Source organism: Triticum aestivum, chromosome 2B (genome assembly GCF_018294505.1).
Source record: "Triticum aestivum cultivar Chinese Spring chromosome 2B, IWGSC CS RefSeq v2.1, whole genome shotgun sequence".
In the NCBI taxonomy this organism is placed as follows: domain Eukaryota; kingdom Viridiplantae; phylum Streptophyta; class Magnoliopsida; order Poales; family Poaceae; genus Triticum; species Triticum aestivum.
In genome coordinates, this window is record NC_057798.1 from 584,383,349 (window position 1) to 584,407,466 (window position 24,118).

Here is a 24,118-nt window from a genome sequence, read left to right on the forward strand (position 1 = left end):
TTGTATTTTGGGTTTCGTTGCTCCGTTTGAGTTGAATCTTTTTGCAAATCATAGCTAATCACTTGTACCTACTATTAAGATCTAATCCACATGATAATAATGTTGTTAGGTTTGACTCTAGTTAGTTTAAGCCGTTTGCTTGTTTCGTGTTCGATTTGGATCTTTTCTCGGTTTTCTCGTGTTTCGTTTGAGTGATTGCTTATGTATGCTATTGTTTGTCCATGATAGATTACCTGGAGTGCAAAACTTGTTACTACGAATCTCTAGAGTTTGCAGATCGTCAGCAAGGCAAGTTACACTTTGATCATACTCTTTTATACCTAGTTTTTACTATGCATTAGTTCTGCCCCTCAAATATTTGCATGAGTAGGATTGGGAACATGTGGTTTTGGTTGTAGTGTTTCAGGTAGGAACCTAATACCTTTTGATCACCCCAGGAATATACGTTATGCTTATTATTTCTTAGCCATGCTCGTAGATGGGGATTGGATCGTTATTTACACATGGAAGTTTGAGAGTTATTTTAATCATGGATAACATTAAGGTGGCAACTTTAATATACATCTGGGTGGATTGGTTGAGGCACCTGGGGAACCCAGTGTTGCCTGTTTTTGGAAATCCCAGAGTACCCGTGTGATTTTTCCTATGGAATGCCACCCAGGCTCAAAGGGATCATACGATTATTCGTGTTAGAAGCTTCCGTGTGCCGCCACAAGCCATTATGGGCTCTGGCATAGTTGAGTAAGTTGTGTGAGCTCATGAAGAGGTGGACTAGCAGATGTAGGGGAAAGTAGGTGTACCGGTCCGCTCGGAGTAGAGAGTTAATGCTTCAGAAAGACTATGTCTCGATCATCCAATCATGGATGCGGTCGAGTCTTGTGGGGGAAAAGTGTGCAAACCTCTGCAGAGTGTATAAACTAATCATGGTTAGCCGTGTCCCCGGTTATGGACATCTTGAGTATCTAGTACTTGAATCTATTGATGTGATCTCACCATGTTACTTTAATTAATTTGATTTGGGTTAATGATGATATTCTTAATTGGGATTTGAGTTGGGGTTACCTTCTCAAATAATGGGCAACTTGGGAGTAGTTAAATAAATTCATTCCTTTGTTGTAGGGAAAAATTAGCTTTATGCAAAATCATAAACTTACAGCCTCCACCAGCCAAATATTGCATGTAGGTATAGTTCTTGCATTTCATTACTTTACAGTGTAACTCTGCCAGCATATTCAATGTGCTGACCTACACGACTGCAACGTCTCATGTTGCAGACGACGAATAAGGTGCGATAGGTCGTTGTTTTGCACTCAGCTATGCCGTTGGAGTTGATGGACTCATTTACCTTCGAAGCTTCCGCAGTTATTTAGTTTAGATGGCCTTCAGCCATGATATTTTTGTGTAATCTTACTCTTTATGAGGACTCGATGTAATAAGTGTGTGATTGAAACTCTGTTATAATTCCTCGAGTATTGTGCGTGTCAGCATTACCGATCCAGGGATGACACTGATGCACAGAGACTTGACCATTCAAGGTCTGGTCGCTACAGTAGTAAACCTATTCTTATATTGTTTTGCATTATATCTACTATATTCCAACTTTTCTATGTCAAAAAATCATCAAAGAAAACCATAGAATCATCAAAATAAGCACACAATGCAAAGAAAACAGAATCTGTTAAAAATAGAACAGTCTGTAGAAATCTGAATATTTAGGATACTTCTGTAACTCCAAAAATTCTGAAATAAATTCTTGGACGTGAGGAATTTGTCTATTAGTCTTATGAAAAAAGAATCAACTCAAAATCACTCTTCTGTAAAAAGTGATAAATAATCTCGTGAGTGCAAAAGTTTCTGTTTTTCAGCAAGATCAAATCAACTTTCACCCAAGTCTTCCCAAAGGCCTTGCTTGGCACAAACACTAATTATAACACCAAAAGCACAATCATAGCAGTAGCATAATTTTGCTAACACACAAGAACAGAAAGCAAAAAGCAAAAATAAATTTTATTCATTGGGTTGCCTCCCAACAAGCGCTATCGTTTTACGCCCCTAGCTAGGCATAACGCGTAGGATCTAAGTTTTGTCATCCTTGTCCAATTCTTTGATCGAACACTTAGGATTTCTCAAGGATTTTGCATATAAATTCTCAGCAACAATACTTCTAGGCATGAGATTGAAAAACTTATTTTCACATAAAGGGTCTCTTATGACTTCAATAAAGTTGGGGTGGATTTTAATCATCTTAAGATCTCGTTTATTATTGCTAGAAGTTGCACCTTTGTTTTTAGTGACTTGAGTAGTCTTGCCAATTTTCACGGGAGTTTTAGCGGAAGCAAAAGCCATACCTAGATTAGAAAATATTTCTTCCATTTTATCAATCCTAGATGGACTCTCTTCGATTCTTTCATGAATTATAGTTCCCTTTTCTATTAGCAACTTAGAAACGTATCCAGCTTTTGAACCAACCTTAGTAGCATAACTTTGCATTTTTTTATCCAAGTTTTCAATATGTTCTACGGTAAGCATTTTCTTTTCAATAGCATCTAGTATTTCCATAACATGCTCGAGAGTCAATATTGTTTCATTGATCACGAGTGGTGGTGAACCAACTAAATTTCCCAAAGCATTAAAAGCATTGAGAGAAGGACACGTCAAGAAATTTCCACCGGTAATCGTAACAACAAAGAAGAACAATGGTAGATTGCTTACGGAGAGATCTATTATGAGCATTGCAAATCCTATACCAAGCATCTTTTAAATTTTCTCCTCCCCTTTGTTTGAAGTTGAGAACCTCGTTCTCGGGGGTGCATGCAATAGAAGAAGAGAAATCCATAATGACAAAAGGTGATAAACAAGACTGCACACGAAAAACAGATCTAACAAGAAAATGGCGAACGAAAAAAAGAGCGAATAAAATGGAATTTTTTTGTGAAGTGGGGGAGAGGAAAACGAGAGGCAAATGACAAATAATGTAAATTGCGAGGAGATGAGATTTGTGATTAGGAACCTGATTGATGTTGAAGATCCTCCCCAGCAATGGCGCAGAAATTCCTTTTGATGTTTGCTAGAACTACGTCGGTATTTCCCCAAAGAGGAAGGGATGATGCAGTATAGCGACGGTAGGTATTTCCCTCAATAATGAGACCAAGGTTATCAAAACATAGGAGAACCTCCTCACACCACATAAACAACACATGCACACAAATAATAAATACTTGCAACCCGACGTGTTAAAGGGGTTGTCAATCCCTTTCTGGTATGGCGCCTCAAGATAGGCAAATAACGTGAGGTAAAAGTGGTATATAGGATAAATAGATCACGGAACAAATAAATTGCAGCAAGGTATTTTTGTATTTTTGGTTTAATAGATCTGAAAATAAATGCAAAGGAAAATAGATCGCAAAGGCAAATATGATGAAAAGAGACCCGGGGGCCATAGGTTTCACTAGTGGCTTCTCTCGAGAAAAATAGCAAATGGTGGGAAAATAATTACTGTTGGGCAATTGATGGAACTTCAAATAATCATAACGATATCCAGGCAATGATCATTATATAGGCATCACGTCCAAGATTAGTAGACCGACTCCTGCCTACATCTACTACTGTTACTCCACACATCGACCGCTATCCAGCATGCATCTAATGTATTAAGTTCATGGAAAAACGGAGTAATGCAATAAGAACGATGACATGATGTAGATGAGATTCATTTATTTATTGCGAAGATATAGATCCCATCTTGTTATCCTTAGTAGCAACGATACATACGTGTCGGTTCCCCTTCTTTCATTGGGATCAAGCATCGTAAGATCAAACCCACTACAAAGCACCTCTTCCCATTGCAAGATAAATAGATCAAGTTGGCCAAACAAAACCAAAATATCGGAGAAGAAATACGAGGCTATAAGCAATCATGCATATAAGAGATCAAAGAAGACTCAAATAACTTTCATGGATAAAAACATAGATCTGATCATACACTCAAAGCTCATCGGATCCCAACAAACACACCGCAAAAAGACTTACATCATATGGATCTCCAAGAGACCATTGTATTGATAATCAAGAGAGAGAGAGAGGGGAAGTCATCTAGATACTAACAACGGACCCGTAGGTATACAAAGAACTACTCACGCATCATCGGAGAGGCACCAATGGAAATGCTGAACCCCTCCATGATGGTGTCTAGATTGGATCTGGTGGTTCTGGACTCTATGGTGGCTGGAATTGATTTTCGTCGACTCCCCTAAGGTTTCTGGAATATTGGGGTATTTATAGAGCAAAGAGGCGGTTCAGGGGGCACCCAAGGTGGGCACAACCCACCAGGGTGCGCCTGGGCCTCCTGGCGCGCCCTGGTGGGTGCTGCTCCCCTCGAGCCTCCCCCCAGGTGCTTTCTTGGCCCACTGGATGTCTTCTGGCCCAAAAAAATCCTCCAGGAGTTTCTCTGCATTTGGACTCCGTATGATATTGATTTCCTGCGATGTAAAAAACATGCAGAAAACAACAACTGGCACTGGGCACTATGTCAATAGGTTAGTACCAAAAATGATGTAAAATGACTATAAAATGATTGCAAAACATCCAAGAATGATAATATAATAGCATGGAACAATAAAAAATTATAGATACGTTGGAGACGTATCAATACACGAGGAAAAAAATCACATATGAACATATAGATATGTCGCTATCATTTCTCAAAACATTTTAGTCTGAAGTTAACTTTCTTCTTCTATAAGGTTAGATAGCGAAAGATAATCATAGAAGCATATCTAAATTTGAGACATATATAGTTCAAAGGAGTAAAATATCTCTTCTCGGAGATGCAAGATTTTCAATCCTCCTTGAAACACTTTCATTTTCCCTGCATGATAGATAAGTATCGAGGATAATTATTGCAAGGAAAGTAAGCTCTCGATAGCACCTGCAGACAAATAGCTGGAGGCAAAAAGCATTGCAAGGGGGGTTATTAATGTTACATGACGACCAAGTTTAACAACACTACAGGCGGTGCTAAGTTCCACAAGCAAAAAGTTCAACGAAACCAAATTGTTCGGAGAAAAGCAAATGGCGAATGGAAACACCACTGCAGATAACCCGATTTTCTATCACTCGATGTTCTTCTCCCCCTTTTTGTCAACAGGTGTCAAAAAGGAAAGAGAATGCATACGAGGAACTAATCGTCCGAAGAACCCAAAGAATCAGAACTCGAGCTGTTCGGCAAAGCAGAATGAGCAATGGTTGAGGTCGAAGCAGGAGCTAGTGTTGCAGCTTGGGCTTTAGATCGGCTTCGGGAGTAGCGGCGCGAGGTGCATTAGGCTTGAAAACAAGTGTTCCAGTTGTGTCTTCGAGGGTGTCATCAGGTTTGACAAATAGTAGGTCAGTTGAGGAAGAACACTGAGGGAGCACTAGAGTTTGTCTTCAGAGGCAAGGAACTTCAAACAGCTCCAGATAATCATATTCTTTTTTATGCCCTTGGCAGAAAGAAGCTTCCGAGAGTAATGCTAGCGCAAAAGGGTCCAGGAGCGTTTCTTCTGTTCCTTTTCATAAAGAAGAGCTTGGCGAGCATAATTGTGAAGTTTATCCAGCTCAATCATCATCTCCAACTTCTCTTTGCGGTCTAGCTTGATGTGGCTTCCAAGTGCTTGCTGAGTGCGAAGGAAAATCTCATACAACAAAGGATTTTCATCACGAGGTATTTCAACCTTAGCTTTCTTAACCTTTGCAGCTTTAGCTGGAGCAGACGCAGAGGAAGGAGCAGTAGCATCAACATGTATTTTTCCTTTCCCGATGTCCTTTACAATTCACAACTTGTCATGAACTGGGTGCATGAAAACGTTTGAGACATATGGGCAGAAAAACTTTTCTTCAAAAGGTTGTGTGATGGAAAACATGATCCATGGTGCATATGGCTTCAAGGCTTGAGGATTATCAACTACATAGGCCAAATTCCGAATGAAAATATATGGTACATCAAAGCGAATCCCCTCAATGATGGCCAAAAGAGCATTTGCCACAATGCCTTGAATGTTTTCTGGCCTATTTGTTGGCATGGGGGAATTGCAGAGAATGTAAAATAGCACTTTGTTCTCATATGCCAAGTTCTTCGGATTTGCTTCTATGAATTCGTCACCAACAAGCTTGGGGTCCATCACCAGATGCAATTGAGCTTCAGTTACTTCCCAGTAGTGCAGTCTATGTTCTCGTGCGGCATCAAATTCACATCGAGGAAGATTCAGTAGAGTTGAGAACTTATCAGCCGAGCATTTTATCTTTTCCTTGCCAGTCATCCATTCGAGGATCTAGGTGTTGCAATTTGCAAGGTCTCTAGAGATGTATAGGGTGGCATAGAACTGAAGGATTACTTCATGATTCCAGCCATGGTTGAAGGGAAGGAAGCTTTTTATGAATACTTCTTCAATTTGCTCGATTGTGTGATGAAAGCAAGGTAAGCTTTCGAGTTGTGCAAAATCCAGAATCTGGTGCTTGAAGATGCGATCTTTTCATATAGAATGTGATCATTATATACAAACTGTTCCTTAGTCCAGAATCTTGGCGATAGTGAGGTATTTCTCCTTTGTAAGGAATGGTCACGAAGAATGCAAGTTTAGAATGATGGGCTTGCTTGTTAAATGCTTGGCCATTTGGACCATCTTCAACTGGGAACAGCGGAAATGTTTCCAAAGGATTTTTCAGATGTACTTCTTCACTCATATTCCTAGTTCAAATGTCATCAGGGGATGGCACACTTTCATCAATTGGCTTGAGAGGAGCATGACGTTTCCTCGACTTCTCTTGTGCAGATTACTTAGATGAATATGATTGGCCATCACTTTTGCTCTCTAGAACTCCTTCAGCAGCTTTCTGACTTTTGGGCACTAGGGCATTTACTTTCGTTACATTTCTTCAATTGGGGGTACAACAGCTTCTTTCTCGGACTCTTGGGACAAAACTTGTGGAGCGTTTTCTTCATGATCCATGGGCTCTTCAGGTTTCTTTTCTTCCTTTTCCAACTAAGGTTCAATGGAAATGGGAGCACGATCAACATCCATCTGGGTAGGGGTACCAAATGACGATGTGACCGGGGTAGTTTTCTCTCGGGAAGCATTGAGCTCCCCATCAATCATGGTATTCTCCTCCTTGTTAGATCTAGAGGGATCAACTTGCATAGTATTCAAAGGCAATGGATTTGCTTTCTCAACCTCAATCCCTTCATCAGTTTTATCATCTGGGGCACGCTGCTTTGGTAGGGCATTTTCTTCATCAGTTTTATCCAGAAAAATATCAACAACATCAGGATTTTCTAGAGTGGGAATGATAACATCCACATGAACAGCTTGTTGCATAGGTTCATCCTCATGCAGAGGAGATGGCGGAATCTGCTGCAAAGGGGTACTTGAGTTAATTAGAATTACAGCAGCAACTGTCTGAAGGCGGCGATCTTGATTTACGTTTGGTTTGCTTGCCCTTGCCTTGGCTTTCTGACGTTTTTCTTCCTTGATTCTCCTTTGAGCAAGATCTACCTTGCGTTCAATTTCATCATCCTTCGGTCACATAGCTGGGACACTTCCATTTTTAGACGTGAGTGCCACTCAATTTTGTCATTGCTCATACCACTGAGAGCCTTTTTGAGTTCAACAATCTCCTTGTTCAGCTCCTTTCTTTTGGACTCAGTATTTTCCTCTCTTCTCATTTTCTTGAGAACCTGCTTGTCCTTGACAGCCCGATTCAACTTCTTCATAATTTTCTTCAACTCAGCGAAATGTTTCGTTACCATTTCCGTAACATCTTCAGAAAGTCCTGGACTACTTATATCACTTGATTTTGCATCGTAAGCTGCACTCTCAGTTAAATCAATCATGAGATTGAAGTCGTATTCCTGTTCCTTTGTGGAAGCAGGAACATTTGGTCTAGCCCTTTTGGTAGAGGCTTCAGTTTTTCCTTCGGACATACACTTTCTCTTCGGTGCAGATCCCGAAGGTTTGTCAGTGACTGGAGAGGGTGCATGTCTTAGTGATTTCCTTAAGGGGGGTGAAACTTTCACTGGTGAGGGACTCTGGTGTGGGTTATTGAGAATTGCTCGCTGGTCATACATAGGAATTTCATCAGCAACATCTTCATCGAAGGACTCATCAGATGATTCAGGAACAGCTTTCTTGGATTTCCTTGAAATGGGCTTCTTTCGGATAGCGCGATCCTTTTTATTTTGCACGTCTTGTTGAGTGAAAGAACATGCGGTGCCCCCATGTTTGGTTTTTGTAATCAATGACAATCTCTATGGACTAATGGTTGCCTTGAGTTATATTTGAAGGATTTGTCCATAGGCTGTTCTTGGAGTACATTTGTGTGTTTCAAGGAGAGTTTGTGATGACCAAGGTGCTATTCAAGGAATTACCTAAAGATTGGTCATGTGAGAGGCTGATCAAGACTAAGTCAAAGGGTGAATCAAGTTGATCAACACACAAAGCATAGAAGATGTACCGAGAGGGATCAAGTGATCCCATGGTATGGTAAGCATTGTCAATTACGCTTTGTATACTAACCCATGGTCTTCGTGAGAGTTCTTTGTGGGGTTAGGTTGCAGTGTGCATGTTCAAGTGATGCATCACGAAGAGATCAAGTGCTTTAAGAGTGCCGTCCATTGTGGTGACAATGGACTTGTGAAGATGTGCCAAAGAGTGGCTCACCCATAGTGGAGTATGGGGGAGCAATCTACTAGTCTTCACCAAGCCAACGCAGTCAAGAAAGGTGGTCCAACTTGAGGAAGTCAATATCGTCTACATCTAGCTCAAGTGGAATTTGTGCAAGGCAAAGGTTTGGCCTTGATAGGTTCTCTATTTTAACGGTCTCATGGTGGTAGTTTGGAGACCGGGTTATAGGATCGATTGACGTACTATCAAGGGGGGCTCTCAAGTGAGTAGCTTGATCGTATCGTTCGTAGAGAGCTCGAACCATTGCATGCTTGCATCATCTTTCTTTGTTCTTGTTTGGTTTTCTCCTTGTGAGATTTGGAGCTTATGGTCATCTTCTTGACAAGCTTGAGTTCATTGAAAACGGAGTTCACATGCTTCTTCTATTGCGTTTTCGGTGTTGGAGATTTTACCAGTCTTATTCGAGGAAGGGTTCTCACTATTTTCTTATGGGCCTTTTCTATCTCCTTCTTATTGTTTTTTATATCAAGATTGTGTTAGCCCTTGTCGCTAGCTTTCCAACATGGTTTCATTGAATTCGGAGTCTGTTTGCAGAAGTTGTCTCAGTTTTGGTGTTCTTAAAAAGGTTGTAGCAGTACTGCAGCTCACGGGAGCTGTAATACCGCTTGGAGGGCATGTAATTATTTACGACCTCTCTTGGGAGCGGTACTACCGCGTCTACTTCTATGGCTACTTCCGCTCCGGACCAAAAACTGTCGTAAGTCCAGCAGTGGTAGGCAGAGACGTATTTTTTAGTACCGCTTGCTAGCAGTAGTATCGCTACCCCTAGAGGTAGTACCGCTCTGGCAGTCCTACCAGTCTTTTTGCCTCCTCGCTGTTGTTTTTCAAAGGGCTTCCACCACCCTAGCGGTAGTATCGCTCCCATGAGCGGTAGTACTGCTCTATGCGGGCTGTGAGCATAACGGTTGGATTTTTTCCCACCTATAAAAGGGGGTCTTCTTCCCTAATGAAACTTATCCTTTGAGCTCATGTTCTACCCCCGTTGTTGACCTTCTTCAAGCTTGCTATCTCTCAATCCCTTAATGGATTCTTGCTAGTTTGGGGGGAGAGAGAGGAGATCTAGATCCACATTTCCACCAATCACTTTCTCCCCTATGTGAGGGGAACCCCTTGGATCTAGATCTTGGAGTTCTTGGTGTTCTCCTTCTTGTTCTTCCTCTCAATTTTTTTCCTAGCATTAGTTGCTTTGGTGGGATTTCGGAGAGAAGGACTTGGGCACTCCGTGTGCCCTTGCCATTGCATTTGGTGCATCGGTTTGAGTTCTCCATGGTGATACGTGGAAGTTACAAGTTGAGAAGCTTATTACTCTTGGGTGCTTGGTACCCTTGAGCTTGTTCCTCTTGGGTTCTTGGGCACCCTAGACGGTTGGTGGTGTTTGGAGCTCAATAATTGTGGTGTAAAGCTCCGGGCAAGCATCGGGGTCTCTAATTAGGTTGTGGAGATCGCCCCGAGCAATTTGACGGGTACAGGTGACCGCCCCCAAGGGTTGCCAAAGTGTACGGGTTCGTTGACCGCCCCCAAGGGTTGCCATTTGTATGGGTTCGGTGACCGCCCTCAAGGGTCCCTTAGTAGAATCACGACATCTTGCATTGTGCGAGGGCGTGAGGAGATTACGGTGGCCCTAGTGGCTTATTGGGGAGCATTGTGCCTGCACACCACTGCAAACGAAGATTAGCATCTGCAAGGGTGTGAACTTTGGGATACATCGTCGTCTTCGCGTGCCTCGGTTATGTCATACCCGAGCCCTTTACTTATGCACTTTACTTTGTGATAGCCATATTGTTTCTTGTCATATATCGTGCTACCACTTAGTTGTTTATCTTGCTTAGTATAAGTTGTTGGTGCACATTGGTGAGCCTAATTGTTGTAGGTTTTGTGCTTGACAAATTAACCGCTAGGTTTATTCCGCATTTGTTCAAGCCTAATCCATAATTATTTTAAAGCGCCTATTCACCCCCCCCCTCTAGGCAACATCCTCAATCTTTCAATTGGTATCAGAGCCTCGTCTCCCTTTATAGGGCTTAACCGCCTAGAGAGTAAGGATGTCGACTAGGGGTTTAGGATTCTCTGACACTCTTAGTTTTGGTGGCACAAATTTTGATGTTTGGGTAATTTGCATGCTTAATCTCTTTAGGGTCATGGACCCAAATTTAGAGCGAATTGTAGACATGGGTTTTTCTCCTCCAAAGGATCCCCAAAGATTATCTTTAGGGGATGAGAAAAACTCTTATCTCAATGATCAACCTTCTAATGTGCTTTTTGATGCTTTGAGCTATGTCGTTATATTTCAACTCACACCGTTCCGGGATGCTCATGAGTTGTGGACAAAGCTTCAAGATAAATATGGCATGTCCAAGTTTTGTGGGGATGATTGTTCTCCCTCCACCCCCGGCCGTGTTGAGTTCTCAACTTCTTCTACTTCACCTACATGTGGTTTGCCACAAGGTAATGACATGGTGAGTAGTGGAATTCATTGCAATGATGATAGTGGGCTTATTGTTGATAATCCTTCATCACTTTCTTATTGCATGCTTCATCTTTGGACTGTAGCACTTTGAGCACTCCAAATGTTCATGTGCATGTGTTGATAGTCCTTGCATATCATGTAGAAATTTCATGACTAAATCTCATGATGATATGCTTGCTATGTCTTGTTGCCATGATAAGAATGCATCTATTTCCTCGAATTATTGTGCTAACAATGTAGAGGAAACCCAACACCCCATGGAGCAAGATGTGGTCTTGAATGGTGCTTCAAGGGATCCTACATCATCATCTATTGCATTTTGCCTTATGGCTAAGGCTTCAAAGGAATCTCCCACTTTTAATCCCAATATATCTTGTGATGATATTGATGATGGCAAGAATGATGATGATGTTGATTATGATGAAGAGAATGATACTGTTGCCTCCTTAAAAATTAAGGCGGAAATGATTTTTAAAGCTCTTCTTAAGAATAAAATTGCTCGTTCCAACTTCATGGAAATCATGTCTATTTCTATTGAGGGCAAGAAATATATTGATGAGTTGGGATCTCGTCTTGAGGAGCATGAGGTTACCGTTGACAAAATGGAAGGTCATGAGCATGATTACGCTAATGAGATTGCGGACCTCTCCCAAGCTCTTGAACTTGCACAAACCACCAAGGAATCTCTTGAGGAGACTTTTGCTCTAGAATTATCTAGAGTGAAGGGATCTCATGATAGAGCTCTTGAGGTGGCCAATGTCTTTGAAACTAAAAATGTGAAGCTTGAAGTTGCACATGCTAAACTCCTTGAGGACTTTGGGCACCTCGAAAATGGCTCAAGGGTCATTAAGAGTGAGCTCATCAAACTCACCGAGTCTCATGTTCAACTTAAAGCTTCATATTCTAAAGAGCTTGCCAAGTTACCTTGTCCTCTTGCTATTATTGATGATTCTTGTGCTACTAACTCTATTTCTAGTGTGGCATCCATTTTGTAGGAGAATGTTGAGCTAAGGGCTCAACTTGAATTGCTATCTAGCACTTATAGGAAATTGGAAGAAAGTCATGTAAAGCTCACAAGCTCTCATGATGATCTTCTAGTATCCCATAATGTGGTAAAGATAGCTCATGAGGCTATGATTATCAAGGTAACATCTAGTGAGTCTCATCTGGATACCAGCACTAATTCAAGTCAAAATGCTATCTTGCCATGTGTTAGTCCTCATAATTCATCTATGCATAACATTGGCACATCTTGTGATGAATTGCTTTCCTTGCCTTGTTGCTCTAACGATGAAGCTTTTACTTCATCTAGCACTTGTGTTGATACTAACCATGTATAGGAAATCAAAGAGCTCAAGGACCAAGTCACTTCTTTGAAGAAAGACTTGGAAAAGTGTCATGAAGGGAGGTCCACACTCAAAAATATCTTGAGTGTGCAAAAATCCCCCAATGACAAAGCTAGACTTGGATTCAACTCCAGTAAGAAGAATAAGTCCAAGAGAAATGAGAATAAGGGCCAAGAACAACTCAAGAATTCGGCCAAGATTATTTGCTTCAAGTGCAAAATTGAAGGGCAACATGTTAAATCTTGCCCATTGAAGAAGAAGGCCATTAGTGACAAGCAACAAGGGAAGAGGCCACAAGTTCAATCTCATGCTCAACCTCAAGTTGAAGAAAGTCCACTTCCCAAGAAGACTCGAGTTAATGATTCTCTTGTTGAGAAATCAAGTGAGAAGAAAATGAAGAGTAGACGTTTCTACTTATGTCGTGAGAAAGGTCACGTCGCTTCTTCATGCACTAGAGGTGACTTATCCAACCCAATTATTATTGATAATATCTATTCTCTTGGGAAGGATAAGGTTGGCAATGTGTTTGCCAAGTTTGTTAGTACTCAAAGTGGTGTCAAGAAAAGAATCATTTGGGTTGCCAAGCCTATTGTGACTAACCTCTTAGGACCCAACTTGGTTGGGGACCAACAAGCTCAAACTTGATCAATAGGTGTTGTTGGAGGGAATTGGAGACTTGGCTACATTATGAAGAATTAAGGGGTCTTCATCATTCATATTGTCTCAAGCCAAGTCATTCGGATTATCAAGTTTCAATCTCATATCCAATGTGCCTCCTTGCGGTAACTTGTACTTAAATTTTTTACATTGAAAGTTACTTGCCCCTTTGCATGTTTTGGTTTTGTACCTTGCATGTGCTTGTATATGTGTGCTTCCAATTTGCTTATCTTGAGTAATCACTACAAAAAAGATACACTTCCGTGATGATACGTGTTTGTCACAGTAGGTCGCGTTTTTTGTCATGCATGTACATCCATGACAAATTTATGACAGAATCAAGATAGTCATACCTGTGCTGTCGTAGAAGTGTTCCATGACATTACCAAAATTATCGTCACGGAAGTGTCCACTTCCATGACGATAAATCGCGCGTCACAGAAGTGCTTTCGTCATGAGTGACCGACATGTGGCATCCACCGTAACGGAACATAGTTAAGCTATCGGGTCAGCTTTTGGATCCGATAACCCGTTAACAGCCCCGACCAATGGGGATTTTCCACGTTTAAAATCGTCATTGGCTGGAGGAAACACGTGTCGGCTCATTGTTGGGACAGATGTCATCCACTCATTGGACAGAAGGCGCCTATGATACGTCGACACATGGCCCGGCCCAACAGAGGCCCATTCCTTTGAAAAGGCCGGCCCGTTTGACTTGGTCAAAAGGTGACGGGCCGGCCCATGGAAAGCCTTTTAACGGCATGTTCGCATATAGCCCATTTACAGCCCGCTAACCCAAGGCCCGTTACGCCCTACCCGAATTAGGCCCAGTAGCGTCATCTGGGCCATCCAATATGATTCCAGCCCGTTTTTTCTTATGGGCCATGTATGGCCCATGACGTCTTTCGACCCATATGAGGCCCTATGTAACTCTTAGCCTATTAACGGCCCGTGGTGAAACTGGCCCGCAATGAAAAGTGTATCACTTTAGACCCATTAACGTCCCATGGTGAAACTGACCCGTAATGAACACTGTATCACTTTATACCCATTAATGGCCCGTTATTCAGTTGGGCCATTTCCAGCCCATGTTATCATTCGGCCTTCTCACAGCCCATTTATTCTTGGGCTCATTTGGAGCATTCGTTTACTTACAGACCGTTACTGTAATTTTCTGCTTGTGGGCCAAATTCAGCCCGTGGTTACAGTCGGCCCGTTTGTGGTTCGTTAATACATTGGGCCGTTTTCATAGCGTCATCAAATACAGCCTATTAACAATGGCCCGTTATGGTCGGCCCATGAACGGACGATTCCAACTCTAGCCCGTTCACGGCCATAATGCGGCCTGTTATTGGCCCATGTTTGGCCAATCGATCATACGGCCCGTATAAGGCCCATTGATGATAGGGCCCGTAGAAGGCCCATGTTTCTGCGGCCCGTAGAAGGCCCAATGTTTCTACGGCCCGTAGAAGGCCTACTGTTTCTATGGCCCGTAGAAGGCCCACTGTTTCTACGGCCCGTAGGAGGCCCAGTGTCACTACAGTAAATACTAGCCCATGGTTATTGTGACCTAGTTTTAAAAAATAGGTTATTGCAGCCACTAGCAAACCGCGGAAAAAGAACTGCACTGACTACAAGCAAACAAATAAACAAGACAACAAGGAAATAAATAAGCAAGCAACTTATGCTAGGCTATCACGGCTATTACACATATTACATCCACTGGGCATCAAAGTTCACCACCAGCGCAAATATAGGGAACACAGCAGCATATAAACGCCGCAGCAAAACAAGTCTAGAACTGAAACCACTTCAGAAGAGTTCAAGAAACAATATCATGGGTACCCATAATGCTAGCAAGATGCTTAGCAAGCTTATTAACTTTCTCTTGTTTGGCGCTTAAATCCTCCAGCGCTTGCTGTTGCACAAGAAAGTACGCATCTAAATTCTGCAGGGACTTCCTCAGTCCTTCGGCTTCTTGCCGCAGCACAGATGACTGATGCCTTTCAGCTTGTAGCTGAGACTGAAGAAGCCGAAGTGATTCAGGCAGCGAGTTCGAAGAGCTTGTTCCAGCAGTACTGGCCAGTAACTGGAACACTACATCAACGCAGGACTATGGGGTTTTCTCACTGTCTACAAGATCGTTTTTATCACCTTTCTTGGAGACCAACAGGGTTGTCTCACTATCTTGAACCTTATCTGCATTACTTTCTCTACCATTGCATAGTGGGGTGCTCTTCTCCAATATTCTGTTTGCATACTACAAGAGAAACAAGCAGACACATCATAGGTTTAGCTTGTAGTATACCAAACTCATTTTGGTAAACCGGTTCAGTAGTAAGGTGGACAGGATAACAGCATGAAACAAACATATATCTATGTACTATGGTCACTGTATTGTCCATATCATTCTAGTTTATGTTCCCTAATCAAGATAGAGACATAGTTCAACTCATATATTTTTAAGACACAGCAGCATAGACAGAATATAAGTGTGAGAAACTACACAGCATTGGCAGCACTTATAATGTGCATCACATGAGAACATAACTGTTTATACAACTTAAACTGAAATCAACATAGAGCAAGAAGTTAGAACAGCAATCCAGTTAAAGAAATAGGTTTATAACATACATGTTGCACCATTGGAGTTTCAATTGGATCCTTCAAATTCGAAAGTAGTTGGTATGAGTAAATACAGTGATGCAACAGCAAAGGAGTATGGACCATAGCTACGGAATCTGACCTGAGAACAGTTGCTCTTCTGCTTTAAACGTGGAGTTTGGGTTAGCTGTGGTGGTCTTCGTGCTTTGGGAACTGCAGTAGCTTTACAAACTGCTCGTGTGGGGGTACTCTATGTTGGAAGAACAAAGGAATGGAGAAACAAAGTGATGCGACGAGTGTACAACCTCTTTGGCATAGCCTTGTGGACCTCAGCATCATTGGGTTGGACGTGGAGGATGGTGATGATGCTGGTGTGACTGTCGGAGGCGGGGAAGAAGATCCGAGGCCTCTGGAAACGGCGCCGAGGGTACTGCTCCGCTGTGATGGACAGTTCTGTCACTGGAGCAACTCCACTAAGGTGTACGGCGACGAGGCTGAAGCATGACAAGACAAACAACTTTAATCTGAAGTGGGACCCTAATATCATCTGCAATAGATGATGTAAAATACATCTCCAAAAAGTGCTATATGTAAAACACATCAGTCACGCCACAGCCGCTCCGACAGATGCTGTAAGTACTGTTCACTCTGAACTTAACTGAAGAAAATGAACTTCACAGTTGAAACTGAATTTTACTATCGAAACTGATTGAACTAGTAACAGAGCATTGCAATAGATGTTTAGGGCGTTCGAGCACTAGTAGCAGAGAAGCAGTGATTTAAATCAGCAGACGCTCGAGCAGGGAACGCACTAGCAGAGAGCAAGTCGTGCAGTAGCACCGCGAGCGAGTGCTAAAGCAGCAACTCCTGTAGCTGTTGGAGATCGTGCAGCAGCAGCAGCAGCGCAAGCGAGAGCAAGAGCAGAGCGGCAGCACAAACGAAAGCAGGAGCAGTGCAGCAGCGCAACCGACAGCAAGAACAGAGCCACAACGCGAGCGAGAGCCGGAGCAGCTGCAGCTAGTGCCATTGTGGAAGTCACCGCCGAGGAAGCAACGACATGGGGGAGAGACGCCGTGGATGATGTGGCCGACGACGGCGCCGTCGATGGAGATGCCATGTCTGCTTGGTGTCGAGCACCGGCAGCCCCGTGAGATCGAATAAAAGATAAAATGCAGCGGTGAGTGTAGAACCTCCTTGGTGGCGCCGAGTTGGTCTCGGCTTCATCGGAGGAATTGGTGAGGGTGCTACGGTTCTGGTGGGGCTGGTCAAGATGGCGTTGTGGGGATTTAGGTGGCGCAATAGACAAGGAGAACGTCGGGGCAGCACCTTGGAGGTGGAGGACGGGGCGGCTGATCCGGCAGGACGACGAGATCGACAACGGATCCTCATCCGGTGCGGTGGATGAGGGACGGTGAGCTGTTGCGGTGGACGACGTAGTCGGGGAAGAGTCTCCGGCTAGGCGGCGGTCGGGAGGCCGATGGAGGAGCGTGGGGTTTCGCGGGTTTTGGCAGCCTCGGTGTACGAATGGGGGGGAGGGGGAGCCAAGCTTAGGGACGCGCTTGTCCGAAATGTAGGGTAAGTTACCAGCATACCCCCACCGATTTTGACACCGCGACGTGGAGCTTCATTTCTGGCAGAGGGGTAGAAGGGGGATTTTGCGTGTCTGGGCTGCGGGAGCGATTTCGGATGAGGAGGGAGTTCTCGCGCGCGTCCAAATTTCGGGATAATAAGGCGCGGCGCGGGTTGAAGAAGCGGGAGTTTCAAAGCAGGTGAGACAAAAGATACTCGAGCTTGAAAATTTTGGGATAGCAAGGTGCGGATTCCTTGTTCGGCAGAACAAACTTAACGTGTAAAAAAATCATACAAGACACAAGAGAGTCATGTCCCCTTTTACTATATTGCTATAGATGCCATTGAAAAAACTACAAGAAAAATGTAAAAAAATCGAGAGAACATGATTACCCTGCATAGTACCAAATCGATTCGCACTTTCCTCAACAACAACAAAAAACAAATCAATTCCCACCAAAGAAAGAGTAATGTCCCTTTTTATATGATTACGGATTCCATGATCTAGAATTTCAATTTTTGAATCCACGTTATGTTGAATTCGAATATATCATTAGGTGACCTTGCGGTTTATAATTGATGTAGCCATACATTTTGATCTTCCATCATATATGAACATTTTACTCCACCATGTGAACATATATATTGTCGTCTACCATATGGACTAAATTTGAATCAATTTTCCTTATTTGAATACGATCGTTGTCAAGTTATACAATAATTTAAATATTATCTTGATAACAAAAAGACATGCATATAGCAGTAATCATATTTCACTATGAACTACATGTACCATACGCTTTCCAATTCAAATATCTGTATCCATTTTATGTTGAATTCAAATCATAGTACATTATTGGTCTAGGTAGCGAGATGTTCGGGGTAATCTAAACCCTGTTTTCATACGTATAATTTTTGGCTGAATTGGGACAAGTTTTGGTATAAGCCTCTTGCAAAACCGGAGATTCTCTCAACAAGCCTCGTGGTTCCGAGAGGGAACGTGTCACCTTTGTGTGCGAAACGATATACGCTGCCTCCCCCCTGATTTTATTTACAGAGGCAACATAGAACTATATGAGTGCCCTGTTAAATTTTGGAATTATTTTGAGTTCATTTGGCCTTTTTATACATTAATTGAGTTTCTGGACTTTTAATGTGCATAATCTAAATATGAATTGCATGCACATGCTCCGGTGCACCAAAGTGGGTTGAAAAATCACATGTGTGTTCTTGGTTCAATTTCTATGTCCCATGGAAGAAATGAGAATGAAATTCAAACATCTGGGCGTCATGACTCTGCCGAGAACATCGAGAAACTTAGATTTTAAATTCATGTAATGAAACTTGGCATGGTGTCATGTCATGGCACTAACATGTTGTGGTAAAAAATTGGGGCCGATTTGGAAGCTCGTGGTTCTAAGAGGGAACGTGCCCCCCCCCCCCGCCCTTGAGTTTCTTAACAAAGGAAACATAGAACTACATTAGTGCCATGTTAAATTTTGGAATTATTCCGGGTTCGTTTGTCGTTTTTTATACATTAATTGAGTTTCTGGACATTTAATGTGCATAAGTCAAATTTGAACTACAAGCACATGCTCTCGTGCACCAAAGTTGGTTGAAAAATCACATTTGTGTCCTCGAGTGAATTTCTAGGTCCCATGCAAGAAATGAGAATAAAATTAAAACATCTAGGCATCATGGCTCGGCCGAGAACATTGAGAAACTTGGTTTTAAAATTCTTGTAAATCCAAAACATGTCTGAAAATCATGAAACTTGGCATGGATGTCATGTCATGGTACTACCATGTTGTGGTAAAAAATGGCCGAATAGGAACAGATTTTGGTATAAGCTTCTTGCAAACCGAAGCTTCTCTCAAGAAGGCTCGTGGTTCTGAGAGGGAACGTGTCACCTTTGAGTGTGAAACGATATACGTTGTCCCCCTTGAGTTTATTTACAAAGGCAACATAGAACTACATGAGTGCCCTGTTAAATTTTGGAATTATTCCGGCTTCGTTTGGCCTTATTCACACATTAATTGAGTTTTTGGCCATTTAATGTGCATAATTCAAATTTGAACTACAAGCATGTGCTCCTGTGCACCAAAGTTGGTTGAAAATCACATTTGAGTCCTCGGGTGAATTTCTACTCCCATGCAAAAAATGAGAATAAGATTCAAACATCTGGGCATCATGGCTCGGTCAAGAACATTGAGAAACTTGGTTTTAAAATCATGAAACTTGGCATGGTGTCATGTCATGGTAGTACCATGCCGTGGTAAAAAAAATTGGCCGAATAGGAACAAATTTTGATATAAGCTTCTTGCAAATCGGAGCTTCTCTCAAGAAGGCTCATGGTTCTGGGAGGGAACATGTCACCTTTGTGTGCATAATTCAAATTTGAAATACAAGCACATGTTCTAGTGCACCAAAGTTGGTTGAAAAATCACATGTGTGTCCTCGGGTAAATTTCTAGGTTCCATGCAAGAAATGGGAATGAAATTCAAAATTCTGGGCGTCGTGGCTGGGTTGGAAACATTGAGAAACTTAGTTTTTTAATTACTGTAAATCCAAAACACGCATGAAAATAATGAAACTTGGCTTGGTGCCATGACATGGCACCAACATGCTGTGGTAAATTTGCAGTCAGATTTGCGAAGGCGCACACATTAACAATCAACAAAGTCATTTTGGAACAAGTGTTGTCACGTTACAATCGGAAACACAAGTATTATTGAAACCGTGGGCGTTGTACTTACTAGTACCATTTACGTGCCGCCACGCGTCCCCATTTTTTATTAGCTAGGAGGCGTCATGCAGGGTAGCTATTTGAGTATGAGAGGCGTGCGATCAGACCCCTGCGCGTGCTTATCGGGAGGAGAGCCCTTTGACCTCCATCTGCCGTCCACCTCTCTCCCAAGGTCTCCATTAATGGCGCCCGAGCCTCTGTTTAATGTCGTGGCTATGTCTCACTCAACTGAGATTTAAGAGAGAAAAAAGAAAATCTGACAGCACGGATCTTGATGTAAGATCCGACGGACCTATATAGCATCTACTGCGACTTATAGCAAGACTGATGAATATATAAGGACGATTTTTTTTATCGAAGAAGGGATTTCCCCTTCCGATTTTCCTTACTGAAAACCACCACAATTCACAAGAAGTTCAGCACAACTCCAGCCTAACATGAAGGACTAAAAGCTACTCCCTCCGTCCCATAATATAAGACGCTTTTTGACACTACTATAGTGTCAAAAAATGTCTTACATTATGAGACGGAGGGAGTACCAGATTGAAATCGCAACATCCTAAGAGGCCAACAAAGGCCAAACATACGCGCTAGAACCCAACATTTCACAACCGACGACACAATCCACATCCTAAACCGATTATTACATCAAAATAAACCAGGAAACTGAAGGAAGCCCAGCAGCAACTAGAAGAATAGCAACACCAGGGTCGCCACAGCCAGAGTTTTCTTCATTCCAGCCTTGCAACATTGATCTTCCACAGAAAGATAAGGACGATTAATTGTCTTAATAATTCGAAAGATAATTAAAAAAGCCACATGCGGCTACGCCCGAAATACACAAGGGCAAAAGAAGAAGGAAGACAAGGATCTGGCTCGCTGATCTCTACTTTCTTGATGCGTTGCTGCAGGCCGCGGGAACTAGTCTTCGCGGCGAGCGACGATGAGCTCTTTCGTGTCCTCAAGACGCTGCTTGAGAACATCCACAGATTCCTCCACCAGCCTTTGGCGCTCGTTGCGGAGCATGTCATTCTCGTCCATAAGTTTCTTGACGATGACGCCAGTCCTCTTCAACAAGGCACTAGTCACCTCCTGCTGGTCTGCACTTCGGACGATCTTCTCCCTCAGCAGGTCGCGCTTGGCCCGGAGCCTCTCATTGCCCTCCCTTAGTTGTCGGATGACGCCGGTAGCTAGTTCAAAGGTCGCCGCCGGGGGCAGCTTCGCCTTCGCCCTCGTCACGACCGTCGCCAAGGCCGAGCACCTCGTCGTCATCATCATCTTCAGGGCAGCACCCAGCGCGGCGGCCGTCTTCTCTGAACACCCTCACGTAGAGGGTCGCATAGCCGTCGTATTTGAAGTAGAGGGTGCACCGCCTGCCTAGGCCACACGCGCGGGCAAATGTCTGCCAGCTTCGGGCCAGGGCCACGTTTCCGGCGACGGAGATCTCCACCGCAGGAGGCCCTGCTGCAGCAGCCGTCCGCCTGCAACGAGAGCCCACCAGGGCCAGTGGCCGGCAGTTCACCGGCAAAGAAGCGAAGGAGCTAGAGCCAGTTGTCGACCGGGTTGTCCGACCACATAACAAACTCTAACAACACCTCCGCTGAGTGGAAGCGCGGTCGAGGAGGCCGCGTAGCCACGGCACGCCTTCCCCCACCAACCGGGCTGCTTCGACATGGGCGGCCACCACCACGTGAAGGGCCACCACCGTGACCACGGGAAACCACGACAGGGGTCGCGGGATGCTTGCGAGGACAACCGCAGCCGCGCTTGGGCGGAGGAGAGCCAGGCCCTTCCTGGCGAGCCTTCCCCTTCTCCGTAGCCGAGAACCTCTTCACGGGAGCCATGGGATGCTGCGAGCAACAGGAGCAAGGAGGGAGACAAAGCAGGCGGAGCAAGAGAAGATGTGCAACGGGGGCTTTCGCCCCTCCCCATTTAAAGCCCAAGGGAGGCCAACCGTCGACCTCCACGATCGCAGATAATTATGACACTTTTTGCATGCAGCAGGGACTCATCAAATGGGGCAGTTGCCGAGGCAGCATGGGGAAGCGGAGACGCCCACGTCCAATCAATCGCCACGCGGCGACCAAGGCCACAGGCTATTGGGGCCCGCAGCGCTCCGCACTTGCCCTTTGGCTTCGCTGCTATGCCAAGCCCGAGCGTGCCTTGGGCCCGGGGGCTACTGTCGGCGTTCTGGGAACGGGGGTCCCCAGACTTGCCTGCCTGCGGCCTACAGCGTGGCTCAACCGGTGGCCCAGTACGGCCTGTCTGCATCAACAAACACTCAAGACCCTCGTGAGGGGCCAAGCCTCGCGGCGAGGACGATGCAAGGCCTCCTCAGGGGCGGCCTCACCAGGCAGGCTCGCGAGGAGGCGGAAAGATCAAGGCGAGGGGTACCTCACGAGGTGCTCATGACGCAAGCCATGACGATCGAGACTAGGCGGGCACCAGCCTGCGTAGTGTCCTTGTTTCCTCTTTGGTGCAAAGGGGGCAAGCGCAGACGCGGAGTACCGAGGCATCAAGCAAAGGTTTCTATATCGGTGCAACGATACCAAGACCAGCAGGACGGCAGGACGGAGGTCACCACGGAGCCCAACGCGGCGTCATCACCAGTGCCTTTGGCAGTCGAAGACCACCTTTAGTCAGGATAGCTTGTACTTGTTATCCCCTTTCAAAATGGCCGTTGTTGGCTCCCTTCCCGCTCAATATTTGGGAAGAGGACCAGGGCCTCTATAAATAGGGCTAGCCACCACAGTAGAAGGGATCTGATCCGATAGCATCTCATCGAATCCAACCCGAACCTAGCTCATACACACACCACCACAAGAACACCTCTCCTCGCAAGGTTGTTCTTCCTATGTACTGTTCATCATTAGCCCAAGAGGTAATCCACCACACCACACACTGGATTAGGGTGTTACACCACAACCGTGGCCTGAACCAGTATAAACCTTGTGTCTCTTGTGTTGTTCATCATGCTAGCTTAGAATCACGACAAGATAGTGGGCGTGTTTCGGTAGGGAGAAGATCTTCGTGCGCACCCCAGAGTTCGAACCTTAATGGTTTTGCCGGAACCCGATATCCGACACGTACTTCGACAAGTTGTTCAATGGGGAGAATGAGAGTTCTACCATTGAATTGGACAACTCCTTTAACGAGACCATCATGCGTTCTGTGCGGCGAATCCAGGAATCTAAGGTCAAGGAGGCTTTAAAAAGGATGAAAGGAGGCAAGGCGATGGACCCTGATTGTATCCCCATTGAGGTGTGGAAAGACCTCGGGGACATAGCGATAGTATGGCTAACAAAGCTTTTCAACCTCATTTTTCGGGCAAACAAGATGCTGGAAGAATGGAGACGGAGTATATTAGTACCAATCTTCAAGAACAAGGGGGATGTTCAGAGTTGTACTAAGTACCATGGAATTAAGCTGATGAGCCATACAATGAGGCTATGGGAGAGGGTCACTGAGAACCACTTAAGAAGAATGACAAGCATGACCAAAAATTAGTTTGGTTTAATGCCTAGGAGGTCGACCATGGAAGCCATTTTCTTGGTACGACAACTTATGGAGAGATATAGGGAGCAAAAGAAGGACTTGCATATGGTGTTCACTGGCTTGGAGAAACACAATGTCCTAGCAAAGTACATTACCCTCATCAAGGACATTTACGATATTGTTGTGAGAAGTGTTCGAACAAGTGATGTCAACACTGATGACTTCCTGATTAAGATAGGACTGCATCAGGGGTCAGCTTTGAGCCCTCATCTTTTTGCCTTGGTGATGGATGAAGTCACAAGGGATATACAAGGAGATCCCATGGTGTGTGCTCTTTGCGGATGATGTGGTGCTAGTTGACGATAGTCGGACGGGACTAAATAGTAAGTTAGAGTTATGGAGACAAACCTTGGAATTGAAAGGATTTAGGATTAGTAGAATAAAACCAAGTACATGATGTGCGGTTTCAGTACTACTAGGCGCGAAGAGGACTTGATGGGCATGTGGTGCCTCAGAAGGA